This window comes from Salvelinus alpinus, chromosome 15 (assembly GCF_045679555.1).
Source record: "Salvelinus alpinus chromosome 15, SLU_Salpinus.1, whole genome shotgun sequence".
NCBI lineage: Eukaryota > Metazoa > Chordata > Actinopteri > Salmoniformes > Salmonidae > Salvelinus > Salvelinus alpinus.
Window position 1 is genome coordinate 46,226,422 of NC_092100.1, and position 17,654 is coordinate 46,244,075.

Below are 17,654 nucleotides of genomic sequence, written 5' to 3' on the forward strand. Positions count from 1 at the left end.
CATACGGTCACTGTGGGGACGACTTTGTCAATCCACTTATTAATGAAGCCGGTGACTGATGTGGTAAACTCTTCAAATGTGTTGGATGAATCCCAGAACATATTCCAGTCTTTTTCTAGCGAAACAGTCCTGTAGCTTGAGCATTTGCTTCATTGGACCACTTCCGTATCGAGCGCGTCACTGGTACTTCTTGTTTTAGTTTTTGTTTGTAAACAGGAAACAGAAGGATAAAGTTATGGTCAGATTTGCCAAAGGGAGGGCGAGGTAGACCCTTGTCTGTTGCGTTTTTGTGTTTGGAATAAAGGTGATCTAGAGTTTTTCCCCCTCTAGTTGAACAGGTGACATGCTGGTAAAAATGAGGTACTAACAGATTTCAGTGTCCCTGCATTAAAATCACCGGCCACGAGAAGCGCCGCTTCTGGATGTGTATTTTTGTTGGTTACTTATGGCCATGTACAGCTCGTTGGGTGCGGTCTTAGTGCCAGCATCGGTTTGTAGTGATAAATAGATAGCTACGAAAATATATAGATGAAAACTCTCTTGGTAGATATAATATCTCATGATAAGCTGCAGACCATACTAACTCAGGTGAGCAAAAACTTGAGACTTCCTTAACATTAGAGATTGCGCACCAGCTGCTGTTAACAAGGAGACACACCCCTCCGTTAGTCTTACCCAAGGCTGCTGTCTGGACTAGACAATACATTGAGAAACCCGCAAGATACAGTTGAAGTCGAAAGTTTACATACACCTTAGTCAAATACATTTAAACTCAGTTTTCACAATTCCTGACATTTAATCCTAGTAAAAATTCCCTGTTTTAGGTCAGTTAGGATCACTACTTTATTTTAAAGAATGTGAAATGTCAGAATAATAGTAGAGAGAATGATTTATTTCAGCTTTTATTTCTTTCATCACATTCCCAGTGGGTCAGAAGTTTACATATACTAATTGAGTGTTTGGTAGCATTGCCTTTAAATTGTTTAACATGGGTCAAACGCCTTCCACAAGCTTCCCACAATAAGTTGGGTGAATTTAGGCTCATTCCTCCTGACAGAGCTGGTGTAACTGAGTCAGATTTGTAGGCCTCCTTGCTCGCACACACTTTTTCAGTTATGCCCACAAATTCTCTATTGGATTGAGGTCAGGGCTTTGTGATGGCCACTCCAATACCTTGACTTTGTTGTCCTTAAGCCATTTTGCCACAACTTTGGAAGTATGCTTGGGGTCATTGTCCATTTGGAAGACTCATTTGCGAACAAGCTTTAACTTCCTGACTGATGTCTTGAGATGTTGCTTCAATATATCCACGTAATTTTCCATCATGATCCTCATCATTTTCCTGGAATTTTCCAAGCTGTTGAAAGGCACAGACAATTTAGTGTATGTATACTTCTGACGCATTGGAATTGTGATACAGTGGATTATAAGTGAAATAATCTGTCTGTAAACAATTGTTGTAAAAATTACTTGTGTCATGCTCAAAGTAGATGTCCTAACCTGACTTGTTAAAACTATCATTTGTTTACAAGAAATTTGTGGAGTGGTTGAAAAATGAGTTTTAATGACTCCAACCTAAGTGTACGTAAACTTCCGACTTCAACTGTATATATTGTCCATGTTATTGTTCAGCCAAGACTCAGAGAAACATAGAATATTACAGTTCTTCATGTCCCGTTGATAGGATAGTTTAGAACGGAGTACATCCAGTTTGTTTTCCAGTGACTGCACATTCGCCAACAGAACAGAGGGCAATGACAGTCTATTTGTTCGCCGACATAATCTTGTTAGGAGGCCGCCTTGCCTGCCTCTTTTTCACAGCCGCTTCCTTTTTCGAGTCCCTGGGATCCTAATGGATTGTGTTTAGCCGGTAACAAGTTGAAATTTGGAGGAATATGAGTGTTGAAATCATAGGTCAGAGGAATCCCTCATTCTTTCATTTTCATGAGAACCTGCGAGCTGACTGCTCTTTGAAGTAGAAATCTTCATCTAAATCGAGGTTAGTGATATCTGTTTTGATGTTCAGAAGCCAGTCATAGACAAATGATGTCGGAGACATTATGTAAAATTGGTCAGGAGCCCATAAAATGGTCGCTATCCACAGCAATGCCAACAACAACAAAAAACACACAAAATAGCAGAACATCTTTTAATGACAAACATACCCCTCCCCATCTTCACAACAATATGACTTGACCATGATAATTGACCATCCAATGTTATACCTAGGAGATTAGCTTCTTCAACAGAGTTGGTCGCCTCGCTTTGCGTTCCTAGGAAACTATGCAGTGTTTTGTTTATTTATTTATTATTTCTTACATTGTTACCCCAGGAAATCTTAAGTCTTATTACATACAGCCGGGAAGAACTATTGGATATAAGAGCAACGTCAACTTACCAACATTACGACCAGGAATACGACTTTCCCGAAGCAGATCCTCTCTTCGGACCACCACCCAGGACAATGGATCTAATCCCAGCAGCTGACCGAAAACAACGGCGACGCAGAAGGGGCAGACGGAGAGGTCTTCTGGTCAGGCTTCGTAAACGGGCACATCGCTCACCCCTCCCGAGCATACTACTCGCCAATGTCCAGTCTCTTGACAACAAGGTAGATGAAATTCGAGCAAGGGTTGCCTTCCAGAGAGACATGAGAGAATGTAACAACAATTTCAAGGAAACATTGCTCTCTCGGGATATGTTGTTGGAAGATAAATACCTTTCTGGGAAGAGGAAGGGCGGGGGTGTATGCTTTATGAATAACAACTCATGGTGTGATCATAACAACACACAGGAACTCAAGTCCTTCTGCTCACCCGACCTAGAATTCTCGTCAGTTATAGTCAGAGCTGTGTACACAGTACAACATTTAAACATGTTAACCTTCGCAAGGCTGCTGGCCATGAAGGCATCCCTAGCCACCTCCTCAGAGCATGCACAGACCAGCTGGGTGGTGTGTTTACGGACATATTTAATCGCTCCCTATCCCAGTCTGCTGTCCCCATATGCTTCAAGATGGCTACCATTGTTCCTGTACCCAAGAAGGCAAAGATAACGGAACTAAATGACCAGTAGCGTGCCGTGGGCCTGGCGCCTGGGCCTTCAGTGAGGTCCTACACAGTCCCACCCGAATTAATCCACCTGTTATTACCATCATTTAGATGCCATGGCTCTAGACACTATACATTTAGACAGAAACGCAGTATAACCAGGCGTTGCGTCACCTTGAAATTGACATTTTTTTCAGAGAATTGCAGGGGAAGAGTACAATACAGTACAGTTCAACTAATAGGCAAGAACATAGTCGAGTGCAACAGAGTTATATTAATATTCTTCTTCTATCCATTTCTGGTCCACAAACTTTGAGCTTTAAGTCCCCCAAAAAATAAATACAGTGTGTTCACTAAACAGCGCATTGTCGCACCCAAAGCAGTTTCACCGTGATGATAAAGACACATAACTATTCACTGAAAATAAAAGAAAACAAATAATTTGCAACATAGGCTATTTGCCATTTTATTTTGTTAATATATAGGCTATTTAATATTAACGAAATAAAATGCGAAACATACATACACATTTAATAAAAAATAACATGCATTGTATGCCTACTCACCAAAGACTGATTATTAGACAGTTGCGTGCGCTTAGGGGATCGTGAGAAAAATGCTGCAAGGCCATTGAGGTTGGCAAAGAAGACCTTGCATTCTTTAAGCTTTGAGGCTCCTTGAGTCAGTACTAAATTTAGTCGATGTGCATAGCAGTGAATGAATAAGGCCATCGGTGCCCTCTCCTTAACTTTAGCCTGCACCCCATTGAGTCCAGATGCCATGACTGCTGCGCCATCAAAACACTGTGCCACAACTTTATCCAGACTACATTCATTTTCCTCCAAGAAACGGAAAATAAGAGCGGCAATGTCATCAGCTCGCTTGCCGCTTGTCACATCTTCAAACCGGATAAATCGCTCCTTGACTCCCGTGTCCGTCACATAACGCAGGACGAGTGAGAGCTGTAGCTCCACTCTGGTGTCCCCAAACGTTTTCAAAAGCACCATTGCTTGTAAGTGCCCAGCCGTACTTTGGTGTCTCGTTGCTGCCTTGGTTAGACAACTCAAGTTTGCAAAGCCAGTGTGGCTCCAAACACCAAATCGATCACTTGCAAATAATAGGCATTCCCAGCAGTACAGTTTGCAGTGCTTCTCGGAGCCTGTGAGCCATTGACAGCGCTCATAGTTGAAACTTTGAAAGTGGCGAACGAACGAACCCCTTTCCCGCCTGTGACAGGCTTTGTGGCGTCGGGCGACCTCTCCTTACAATGTCTAACTTTTCTTGAAAAGTCCGTCTTGAGAATGGCGTTATAATTATATCCTCGACCAAATCGATATCTTCTCCTCCTTCCGCCATTGTGGGTTCAAAAAACAGTAGAACGCGAATTAATTCGTTTATCAAATTTAGTTTCCTAGATCTGCATAGACCTGCCCATAGGACCTGCCTCTCAATATTGGTAATCCAATCAAAAGACGTGGACGCCCTACGCCTGCTAGCTGGCTCCTGTGTAACACTGGAGCCAGCCAGCAGGCGTACAATAGCCAACTCTAAAGCTGATTGGTTGACACAAAATTTTAATTTCCATTCACTTTAAGCTACAAGCGCCCGCACTGTTGATTCTGAAGGCCTGAGGGCAGATTTTAGACCCCTGGCAACACATGATGGCTGAATATGATTGGATAAAAGATCTAACGTAAAGACCAGCCCTCCAAATCTCAACCTGGGGCTGGAAGCAGTGCAACCAAGAGGAAAGCTATGAAATGAAGAGTATAACTCTTACTCTGGGGAATAATTTAATACATATTTGTGGGAAAATATATTTAAAAAAAAATTATATTCTGATGATGTTTAGGCCAGCAGAGAAGGCCTTGCAGGCCCTGACGGCCCACCACTGTAAATGACTACCGCCCCATAGCACTCACTTCTGTCATCAAGAAGTGCTTTGAGAGGCTAGTCAAGGATCATATCACTGCCACCTTACCGGCCACCCTAGACCCACTTGAGTTTGCATACCGCCCCAACAGGTCCACAGATTACGCAATCGCCATCGCACTGCACACTGCCCTATCCCATCTGGACAAAAATAATACCTATGTAAGAATGCTGTTCATTGACTACAGCTCAGCATTCAACACCATAGCACCCTCCAAGCTGGAGGCCCTGGGTGTCAACCCCTCCCTGTGCAACTGGGTCCTGGACTTTCTGATTGGCTGCCCCCAGGTGGTGAAAGTAGGAAACAACATCTCCACTTCGCTGACCCTCAACACTGGGGCCCCACAAGGGTGTGTGCTCAGCCCTTTCCTGTACTCCCTGTTCACCCACGACTGCGTGGCCATGCACGCCTCCAACTCAATCATCAAGTTTGCAGACAACACAACAGTGGTGGGCTTGATCACCAACAATGACGAGACAGCCTACAGGGAGGAGGTGAGGGCACTCGGAGTGTGGTGTCAGGAAACAACCTCTCACTCAATGTCAACAAAACAAAGGAGATGATTGTGGACTTCAGGAAACAGCAGAGGGAGCACCCCCCTATCCACATCGATGGGACAGCAGTGGAGAAGGTGGAAAGTTTTAAGTTCCTGGGTGTACACATCGCAGACAAACTGAAATGGTCTACCCACACAGACAGTGTGGTGAAGAAGGTGCAACAGCGCCTCTTAAACCTCAGGAGGCTGAAGAAATGTGGCTTGTCACCCAAAACCCTGACAAACTTTTACAGATGCACAATCGAGAGCATCCTGTTGGGCTGTATCACTGCCTGGTATGGCAACTGCACCACCCTCAAGCGCAACGCTCTCCGGAGGATGGTACGGTCTGCACAACGCATCACCGGGGGCAAACTACCTGCCCTCCATGACACCTACAGCACCCGATGTCACAGGAAGGCCAAAAAGATCAAGGACAACAACCACCCGAACCACTGCCTGTTCACACCACTATCATCCAGAAGGCGAGGTCAGTACAGGTACATTAAAGCTGGGACTGAGAGATTGAGAAACAGCTTCTAGCTCAAGGCCATCAGACTGCTAAACAGCAATCACTAACTCAGAGAGGCTGCTGCCTATATTGAGACCCAATCACTGGACACTTGAATAAATGGATCACTAGTCACTTTAAACAATGGCACTCTAAATAATGCCTGTTTAATAATGTCTACATATCTTACATTACTCATATCACATGTACAGTTGAAGTCGGAAGTTTACATACACTTAGAGTCATTAAAACTCCTTTTTCAACCACTCCACAAATTTCTTGTTAACAAACTATAGTTTTGGCAAGTCAGGTTAGGACATCTACATCTACTGTGCATTACACAAGTCATTTTTCCAACAATTGTTTACAGACAGATTATTTAACTTATAATTCACTGTATCACAATTCCAGTGAGTCAGAAGTTTACATACACTGATTTGACTGTGCCTTTAAACAGCTTGGAAAATTCCAGAAAATTATGTCATGGCTTTAGAAGCTTCTGATAGGCTAATTGACAACATTTGCGTGTGTGAGCAAGGAGGCCTACAAACCTTGACTCAGTTACACCAGCTCTGTCAGGAGGAATGGGCCAAAATTCACCCAACTTGTGGTGGGAAGCTTGTGGAAGGCTTCCTGAAACGTTTGACCCAAGTAAAACAATTGAAAGGCAATGCTACCAAATCAAAGTTTATTTGTCACGTGCGCCGAATACAACAGGTGTAGACCTTACAGTGAAATGCTTACTTACAGGCTCTAACCAATAGTGCAAAAAGGTGTTAGGTGAACAATAGGTACGTAAAGAAATAAAACAACAGTAAATAGACAGGCTATATACAGTAGCGAGGCTATAAACGTAGCGAGGCTACATACAGACACCGGTTAGTCAGGCTGATTGAGGTAGTATGTACATGTAGATATGGTTAAAGTGACTATGCATTTGTGATGGACAGCGTAGCAGTAGTGTAAAAGAGGGGTTGGCGGGTGGAGGGTGGCGGGTGGCGGGACACAATGCAGATAGCCCGGTTAGCCAATGTGCGGGAGCACTAGTTGGTCGGCCCAATTGAGGTAGTATGTACATGAATGTATAGTTAAAGTGACTATGCATATATGATAAACAGAGAGTAGCAGCAGCGTAAAAGAGGGGTTGGGGGGGGGCACACAATGCAAATAGTCCGGGTAGCCATTTGATTACCTGTTCATGAGTCTTATGGCTTGGGGGTAAAAACTGTTGACAAGCCTTTTTGTCCTAGGCTTGGCACTCCAGTACCGCTTGCCATGCGGTAGTAGAGAGAACAGTCTATGACTGGGGTGGCTGGGGTCTTTGACAATTTTTAGGGCCTTCCTCTGACACCGTCTGGTGTAGAGGTCCTGGATGGCAGGCAGCTTAGCCCCAGTGATGTACTGGGCCGTACGCACTACCCTCTGTAGTGTCTTGCGGTCAGAGGCCGAGCAATTGCCGTACCGGGCAGTGATGCAACCAGTCAGGATGCTCTCGATGTTGCAGCTGTAGAACCTTTTGAGGATCTCAGGACCCATTTTAGTTTCCTGAGAGGGAATAGGCTTTGTCGTGCCCTCTTCACGACTGTCTTGGTGGGTTTGAACCATTCTAGTTTGTTGTTGATGTGGACACCGAGGAACTTGAAGCTCTCAACCTGCTCCACTACAGCCCCGTCGATGAGAATGGGGGCATGCTCGGTTCTCCTTTTTCTGTAGTCCACAATCATCTCCTTAGTCTTGGTTACGTTGAGGGATAGGTTGTTATTCTGGCACCACACGGCCAGTTCTCTGACCTCCTCCCTATAGGCTGTCGCGTCGTTGTCTGTGATCAGGCCTACCACTGTTGTGTCGTCTGCAAACTTAATGATGGTTTTGGAGTCGTGCCTGGCCATGCAGTCGTGGGTGAACAGGGAGTACAGGAGGGGACTGAGCACGCACCCCTGTGGAGCTCCAGTGTTGAGGATCAGTGTGGCAGATGTGTTGCTACCTACCCTCACCACCTGGGGGCGGCCTGTCAGGAAGTCCAGGATCCAGTTGCAGAGGGAGGTGTTTAGTCCCAGGATCCTTAGCTTAGTGATGAGCTTTGAGGGTACTATGGTGTTGAACGCTGAGCTGTAGTCAATGAATAGCATTCTCACATAAGTGTTCCTTTTGTCCAGGTGGGAAAGGGCAGTGTGTAGTGCAATAGAGATTGTATCATACTATTTGAGTGTGTGTAAACTTCTGACCCACTGGGAATGTGATAAAATAAATAAAAGCTGAAGTAAATCATTCTCTCTTCCATTATTCTGACATTTCACATTCTTAAAATAAAGTGGTGACCCTACCTGACCTAAAACAGGGAACTTTTACTAGGATTAAATGTCAGGAATTGTGAAAAAATTAGTTTAAATGTATTTGGCTAAGGCGTATGTAAACTTCCGACTTCAACTATATACAGTATATTGTATTGAGACCCAATCACTGGACACTTTAATAAATTGATCACTAGTCACTTTAAACAATGCCAATTCAATAATGTTTACAAATCTTACGTTACTCATATCACATGTATATACTGTTTTTTATACAATCTACTGCACCTTGCCTATGCCGCTCGGCCATCGCTCATCCATATACTTATATGTACATATTCTCATTCACCCCTTTAGATTTGTGTGTATTAGGTAGTTTTTGGGGAATTGTTAGATTACTTGTTAGATTTGTGTGTGTTAGGTAGTTGTTGGGAATTGTTAGATTACTTGATATTACTGCACTGTTGTAACTAGAAGCACAAGCATTTAGCTACACTCGCATTAACATCTGCTAACCATGTTTGTGACCAATAAAATCTGATTTGATTTGAATGGTCACACCCTTTATGCACAACTCCAGTTGATAGGCCTACATGAGAGACAAAAAGCCTGTGTCTGTGATATTTTTCTGCATGTCCTGTTATCTGCAGCTATGTTCACTTAAGGTCCAATTTGATTTGATCAATTGTCATTTTCTTTGTCTATCTACACATTGGCATTTCCAATACAGGTCAGTTGACCACTGAATAATAAGGGCATAACACATAATCATTCATAATGTCTGAACAAAGTCAACTTTACACTTATCACCATGGACACAGTTGTGTAGTTTATGATAGCCAAGCATGATAATGATTTACGTCAGCTGTCATTAATTACAGCTTCATGTTTTTATGAATAAAGTCAGAGCTGCCGGAAAACATGTGGCGTGGCGGCATTTGACCCAGTACTTTAAAACTTTTGATTTAGTTTTATCAAATATATCGATGTAAAGTGTTAAAAAGAGTGACCAAGTGCTGTTTTTTTATTTCCCTCTATTTGGGTCATTCCTACAATGCGGGGCCTTTTCTGTACTCGGGAAATATCACTTCTTATTTAATGTAAAATGTGGATTCCAAAAGGCTTTAAATATAAGGTCAGGTGTCTTTTACTTTAAAAATAAAAATACAGTTTTTTTCATGGTTATTGTAGTTTTTTTAGTTTTTAAAAAAGATTTTATGTGTGTCCCTAATATCACTTTCCACCTTTTTTAGTTTGTTGTAATTCTCCATTTAAGAAAACAACACCTTCCTACAATGACGCCACATTCAGGAACTGGCTTTGTTTCCTTGGTGGGAAAACAATGGTGCAAAGCTAAATAAATATAAACACTCCCGTTTGTATCTATTTGTCCATGTTTCATGTTGTTAGTCTGTATGTCCCACTCATGAGCTAAATTATAGAGAAAATTAGCACAATTAAAAAAAAAAATTAAATCTGTTTGATAGAAAAGTTAAAATCCTGTTCAAGTGTTCACCATTATGCTAGCTCAATCTTGTTCACTAACAGAGCTATGGCTAATTTAGGCTCCACATTTCCACTTCGTTAGGTTCCCCCACTGAGGTATAATAAGAACTAGAGACTGCCTCCAAGATGGCCGACCTTTGTTTTCAACATAATTTACTCAAGTTCGCATACATCGTTTTGTGGTTGCTGCCATCTTTCTTACTGTGATTAATCTGCCTGCACACTAGCGCTCAGTGTGCATTGGACAGACAGCAGTATCTTGCTAATGTGCTCTGGGAACTCTGTCAGAGCGTGTGGACAGATTAACAAGCCAACCGGCACTTCCCCTGGCTAGCTGAGGTCATGACCTCATGAATATAAAATGTTAATATCTTCGTCTGTGAGTGATAGAAGAAGAAAAAAAATCGGCCTCGGCAACAATACGTTGAATAATTCAATGGATGTTTTGTACACAAAGTTGATGACTAAAGTGTTACTAGGAATAATCAAATTTGAATTCTCTATGGGGTCGTCAATGAGAATTGTCTTTCTCGGACGTGATTCAGTTAAACTGCAGTACAGAAGCAATACTGTAGGTGCAGTCAAAACTGTGCTTCCAGACTGGAACCCTGGCCCCTTGGGTTCCACCCATTATCTTACATCAGATAGTGCATTCCGCCTGCCCTGATCTGTCTCATATCTCGCAAAGTAATGGGAGAGATCAAAAGTAGTCCGGCTACAATGGGCTGCCATAGCATTCTGAAAATATAACCTAGGTGACATTGTCTGCTGAACCTCATTTCTGCCTCAAAGCTGTCTGAATTAATCTACGCTAAAACAATACATATGTCAATAATGTTGATGGTTTTTTTGGTGAGGAAGTCTTAGTTGCCCCATTTCACATCTAGCTAAGGATGCTGCTACATGCTTCTACATCTGCATTGCTTACTATTTGGGGTTTTAGGCTGGGTTTCTGTATAACACTTTGTGACATCTGCTGATGTAAAAAGGGCTTTATAAATGAATTTGCTTGCTTGATTGAACACTTGATTTGATTTGATTGTTGGGCTACAATTAGCAATATTATTGAGGTCGGGCACAGAAAGCTACTATAAATCTGTCCAACAGCTGAGCCAATCACTGAAATCATCTTTGACTCAAACAATGCTGCTCACCAACCAGCTACAGTGCCTTGCAAAAGTATTCATCCCCCTTGGTGTTTTTCCTATTTTGTTGATTTACAACCTGTAATTTAAATTGATTTTTAATTTGGATTTCATGTAATGGACATACACAAAATAGTCCAAATTGGTGAAGTGAAATATAAAATAAAGCTTGTTTAAAAAATGTCATAAAAATAAAAAACAGAAAAGTGGTGCGTGCATATGTATTCACCCCCTTAGCTATGAAGCCCCTAAATAAGATCAGGTGTGACCAATTACCTTCAAAAGTCACATAATTAGTTATATAAAGTCCACCTATGTGCAATCTAAGTGTCACATGATCTGTCACATGATCTAAGTATATAAACACCTGTTCTGAAAGGCCCCAGACTCTGCAACAACACTAAGCAAGGGGCACCACCAAGCAAGCTGCACCATGAAGACCAAGGAGCTCTCCAAACAGGTCAGGGACAAAGTTGTGGAGAAGTACAGATCAGGGTTGGGCTTTAAAAAAAATATCTGAAACTTTGAACATCCCACGGAGCAACATTAAATCCTTTATTAAAAAATGTAAAGAATTTGGCACCACAACAAACCTGCCAAGAGAGGGCCGCCCACCAAAACTCACAGATCAGGCAAGGAGGGCATTAATCAGTGAGGCAACAAAGAGACCAAAGATAACCCTGAAGGAGCTGCAACGCTCCACAGCAGAGATTGGATTATTTGTCCATAGGACACCACTTTAAGGCGTACACTCCACACAGCTGGGCTTTACGGAAGAGTGGCCAGAAAAAAGCCATTGCTTCTGTAAAAAAATAAGCAACATGTTTGGTGTTCGACTCCCTTAACATATGGAAGAAGGTACTCTGGTCAGATGAGACTAAAATTGAGCTTTTTGGCCATCAAGGAAAATGCCATGTCTGGCGCAATCCCAACACCTCTCATCACCCCGAGAACAACATCCCCACAGTGAAGCATGGTGGTGGCAGCATCATGCTGTGGGGATGTTTTTCATTGGCAGGGACTGGGAAACTGGTCAGAATTGAAGGAATGATGGATGATGCTATATACAGGGAAATTCTTGAGGGAAACCTGTTTCAGTCTCCCAGAGATTTGAGATTCAACTTCCAACAGGACAATGACCTCTAAGCATACTGCTAAAGCAACAGTCAAGTGGTTTAAGGGGAAACATTTAAATGTCTTGGAGTGGCCTAGTCAAAGCCCAGACATCAATCCAATTGAGAAGTTTTGGTATGACTTACAGATTGCTGTATACCAGCGGAACCCATCCAACTTGAAGGAGCTCGAGCAGTTTTGCCTTAAAGAATGGGCAAAAATCCCAGTGGCTAGATGTGCTAAGCTTATATAGACATACCCAAGAAACTTGCTGCTGTAATTGCTGCAAAAGGTGTTTCTACAAAGTATTGACCTTGGGAGGGTGCATGCTCAAGTTCTGTTTTTTTGTCTTATTTCTTGTTTGTTTCACAATAAAAAATATTTTGTATCTTCAAAGTGGTAGGCATGTTGTGTAAGTCAAATGATACAAATCCCCCCAAAATCTATTTTAATTCCAGGTTGTAAGGCAAAACAATAGGAAAAATGGCAAGTAGGGTGAATACTTTCGCAATTCACTGTACCTATTTAAGGCTGCACACACAATGCTGAATCTTTCAACAGAAGCTAGTAAGCTACTGTAGCTAGTAGTGCTAATGCTTACATTATTAGGAGTTTTCATGGAGCAGCTGTTCTTCTTCCATGAGTCATTGCAGTAGCCTGTGTTCAGCTGGCCCAATGATACAATCGTGGAGAAACATACTGATCCACGGACTTATCTGATGTCCGAAAGGCACTGCATAGTGGGAGGAATGACCCATTTGTCAACTTGTGCACACTTTCTCTGTTGTTCACGTCAGTGCTGCTGCAGGCTCTTTGGGAATCTTGACCAATCAGATTCACGGAAATCGCAGGTTGCGCAGGCGTGGCAAAATGCACAAAGCTCAAGGCACGCTTTCCACTTTCCTCCGGTATTTATTTAGCAAGCGTGAATGATAACACATCACCTGACAGACACAAGCATTCACCCTTACGTAAATGTAGCCACCTACACACCTAAACATTAGTGATCCGATTACACACCTGATTCAAATTATCAAAGCTGGATTATTAGTTGATTATTTGAATCCGCTGCGTAGTTGTGCTTGTGCAAAACCCCAACATGTCCACCACTTAGGGTCCCCAGGTTCGAGTTTTGGAAACGCTGCTATAGGTCCTTAGCCGAGGCAGCAGTCCAATCAAACAACTCAGAAAGGTCCTGAAAGATACAGGTGCTTGACAAGTGGGGAGTTGCAGTAGGGTCCAAAAGCAGCTGGTCAGTGGTAGAACAGGACAAGCAGGGTTTTCTTAGATTGACTCAGAATGGACAGCTCTGTGGGAACAGTAGGAATATAATAACAATATTGAGTTAGATGTCAACTGGGCTGCCCAAACCACTTGTTACACAGAACAAGACATTTAAAATGGCATGTTGTTAAGCTATTTCATCAAGCTTATAAACAGGAGTCACACAGTAAAAGGAGGCAAGAGGACTACATGCTGGAACCCAAGCCAATAGCACACGGTTTTTGTTCCTGATTACTTGTTAACTCCTTCCTTGTGCGTGTGTGAATGGATGACAGTGTGTCAATGTGTGTGAATCAGTGCATGTAGTGTTTCTGACCAATATCCCATCATTATGCAGTTTTACATATTCATACGCTTGATCAAGTTGTCACAGGTTTACTTTCATACTTCAAAACATTTTCTTCATACTAATGATCAGATTATCTTGAAACATCATCATAACATGGCCTGTGCACTATTACACAATTAAACCCTCATGTTATTATAGTCAGATTAATGATTTTTACTGATAAAAGTCTTTACAGTATAACTTAGCCTTTTTTTTTTACTGGTAACATTGCCCAACCCCTCAACCTAATGGTGCAACACAATACAGAGAGAGGGAGGGAACTGACAGTAATCATACACGGAATGCATGCATTAACTAGGAAACAAATGTAGCTAAGGATTCACAACAAATGACTTGACTAGCTAGCAATGGAACAGAAAACAGCTAGCTGAATTTGTAACATTTTCAATAAGATAATGTTACAATTTCTTACGCCACACCAGTTGGGAAAGAGTGCTTTGTCCTGCCAAAGCATCAATTGCTTTGTTTAGTCCCTGAAAGAAAACAGATTGAAATATATGATTTGCAACACTTCTCATTAGCTGGCTAGCAAGATCACCAATTCAGGATATTAAAACTGAGTGGTTCTTCAAAATTGACAAATTCCTGAATTAACAAAGCTAACGATCGTCTGCTAGCTAACGGTAGTGTCCAACATTAGCTAGTTAGCTAGCTACAGAGCCTTCAGAAAGTATTCACACCCCTTGACTTTTTCCACATTTTGTTGTGTTTCAAAGTGGGATTAAAATGGATTTAATTGTATTTTTGTCTACGGTCTACAGAAAATACTCTGTAATGTCAAAGTGGAAGACAAATTCTAACATTTGTAATAAAAAAAAAATCATGTAAAATGTAACCCTAATATATTGGTTACATAAGTATTCAACCCCCTGAGTCAATACATGTTAGAATCACCTTCGGCAGCGATTGCAGCTGTGAGTCTTCCTGGGTAAGTCTCTAAGAGCTTTCCACACCTGGATTGTGCAACATTTGCCCATTTTATTATTTAAAAAATTCTTCAAGCTCTGTCAAATTACTTGTTGATCATTGCTAGACAACCATTTTCAGGTCTTGCCAGCAGATTTATGTCAAAACTGTAACTCAGAAACATTCACTCTCTTCTTGGTAAACAACTCGAGTGTAGATTTGGCCTTGTTTTAGGTTATTGTCCTGCTGAAAGATGAATTTGTCTTCCAGTGTCTGGTGGAAAGCATACTGAACCAGGTTTTCCTCTATGCTTTTGCCTGTGCTTAGCTACATTCCATTTCTTTCTTATCCTGAAAACCTAATCAGTTCTTAATGATTATGAACACCCATAACATGATGCAGCCACCACTATGCTTGATAACATGGCGAGTGGTACTCAGTAATGTGTTTTTTTTAATTTTTAATTTAACTTTATTTATCTAGGCAAGTCAGTTAAGAACATATTCTTATTTACATCGACGGCCTACCCGGCCAAACCCGGACGACGTTGGACCAATTGTGCGGCGCCCTATGGGACTCCCAATCACGTCCGGATGTGATACAGGCTGGATTTGAACCAGGGTCTGGCTGCGCCACTCGGAGCCCAAATTTGTAGCCAATTTGTTTGTGAGAGAATGTGATCAAATGTGGTTTATATTCTAACTTGGGCTGACTAGAGTACATAGACTTTTTCAATCCAAAATGATTAACTGGAATTAAGCAATAAACAAAATAGCGTACATAGACTGAGTTAATTTTTCATTAGACCTACAGTTGCATAGGGCAGGAGTGGACTACACAATGCAAACCTGCATAAAGCAAGCTCAGCCCTGTGTTTTATTGTCCAATCATGTTGCTTTCTCTGTGTCTGTGTATAGGAAACCCCCCTAGTACTTAAAAATATAATTCATATGAACAAATACAAGGTTGGTGCAGTTTGACAGGGTTTTAATCCTCCCCAAGGCCAGGAGTTTTTCTAGGAGTTTTGTAAAACCATGTGACCTGATTAGAAAAACAATGGTCCCATCATAGCCCATAATAAACCTTTTTACAAAATATGAATCATGTCAAACCCTATAAGTTCCAGAGTTTTACCTGGTTAGGTTACCAGATCAGGAAAAACTACAGGCCCCAGAATGTTGTTTTCACCACACCACTCTGGGACCTGTGTTGCCACCTCTGGCTCAAGTTAAGTGATGCCTTAATCCTTTCCTTGCGGTCTATTGGCAAGATGTATAGTCAGTCATGAATCATTCCAAGCACTGGAAACTGAATTCAAACCCCATTCTGGAACTGGAAATAGAGATTCTCACAGCTCTAACGTCTACATTAAATCTTGAATTTGGAATTACTCCTCAGAATGCTCCTCTGCATTCTGACACTTCCCAAATGGTCTAAGCTGGTATCAAGTGTTTTTGATCAGGCTTATAGTCTTTCAGAACTGTGTGGTTTTCCCGTGTTCATTGCATTTGTATCCTTTGTATCAAACGAGCCTACAGCATGCAAAGCCTTGGTTGTGAACTTTTATGGTGTGCAGGAAAATGGGCTCACAGCACAGGGGATCTGCGTTCAAATAAATAAAAGAAACCTTGAAAGGGTTAGAGGTCAAAGGTTAAGGGACAGAGGTGCGATGACCCCAGCAGGATCTGCTCTCTATAGAAATGTAATTCTTTCCGCAGTGTCCCTCTCGCTTCTCGCCCAGCCCCCACTGTGTTCCCAGTCTTCCCACTGCTGGCAAGTGATTGGAGTAAAAATCAGCTCAGAGGATTTGAAAAGATTTGGGCTCCTTTGTTTACATCAAACTCAAAATGTAGGTTTAAAGTGGCAATCTGCAGTTTCTACATCCAATTTTGGACTTATAAATTAATGATATGTCCTTGATTTTTGAAGAATATAACTTATAAATGCGTCATTATCTCAGTTTAACTGTCATACATCATTAGAACACAAAATATAATCTTGTTTTACTCCAATGTTAAAGTAAATATAAACAAACACTAAATAGCCTCAAAACATGGTTAAAACTACAATTGTAATATCATGCATGGTCAGTCTTTGCATCCATAGATATGTTTATGAATTTGAGAGGAGTTACATTTCTCCAGCCCCATCCCTCAGCTTTTTACCGAAACATGGGCGTGGAGAATGCTTTGTTATTGTTTCAACTGCTGATTTCCGCTTTAAGGCAGGGGGAGTTGTGCAATGACATGCTACACCAAATATTGAACCAAGAGCTACTATGTGGTGATACTTTCACGCAAGCCAAACTGCAAGTAAATTAAGATGTGTCACGCCCTGACTTTAGTTATATTTGTTTTCTTTATTTTTTGGTTAGGTCAGGGTGTGACAAGGGTGGTTTGTTTAGTTTTTGTTTTTCCTTGTCTAGGGTTTTTGTTTATCTATGGGGATTTTGTATGGTCTAGGAGTATGTAGGTTTATGGTGGCCTGAATTGGTTCCCAATCAGAGACAGCTGTTTCTCGTTGTCTCTGATTGGGGAGCCTATTTAGGTTGCCATTTTCCATGTTGGTTTTGTGGGTAGTTGTTTTCTGTTTTGTGTGAGTACCTGACAGAACTGTTGCGTTTTGTTCCACTTTTGTTTTTTTGTTTCAGTGTTCAGGTTATAATAAACATCATGAACACGTACCACGCTGCGCTTTGGTCTACTCCTTCTTCCTCAGACGAACATCGTTACAAGATGTGTGGTGTCATTGCATTGTAATACTGAACACTCCTCTGAAAATGTATTGATCAACATTTCCAAAGCACGATCAGTGTATCATCAATATCAAGAAATAATAGCAACATTTGTATCAGTCAGGCAAGTTCGTTTGGAGAATTCCAGTGGAAAGAAACTAGCCTGGCCAAAACTATGAGGTTGAACAAGGTTTCTAGGCTATACACAGACTGCAGAACAGTGACATGTTTATTACCAATGGTATGTGTTTGAGAGAAGAGAAGAATGAAGAAATAAGAACACGGTCCACATTTTGA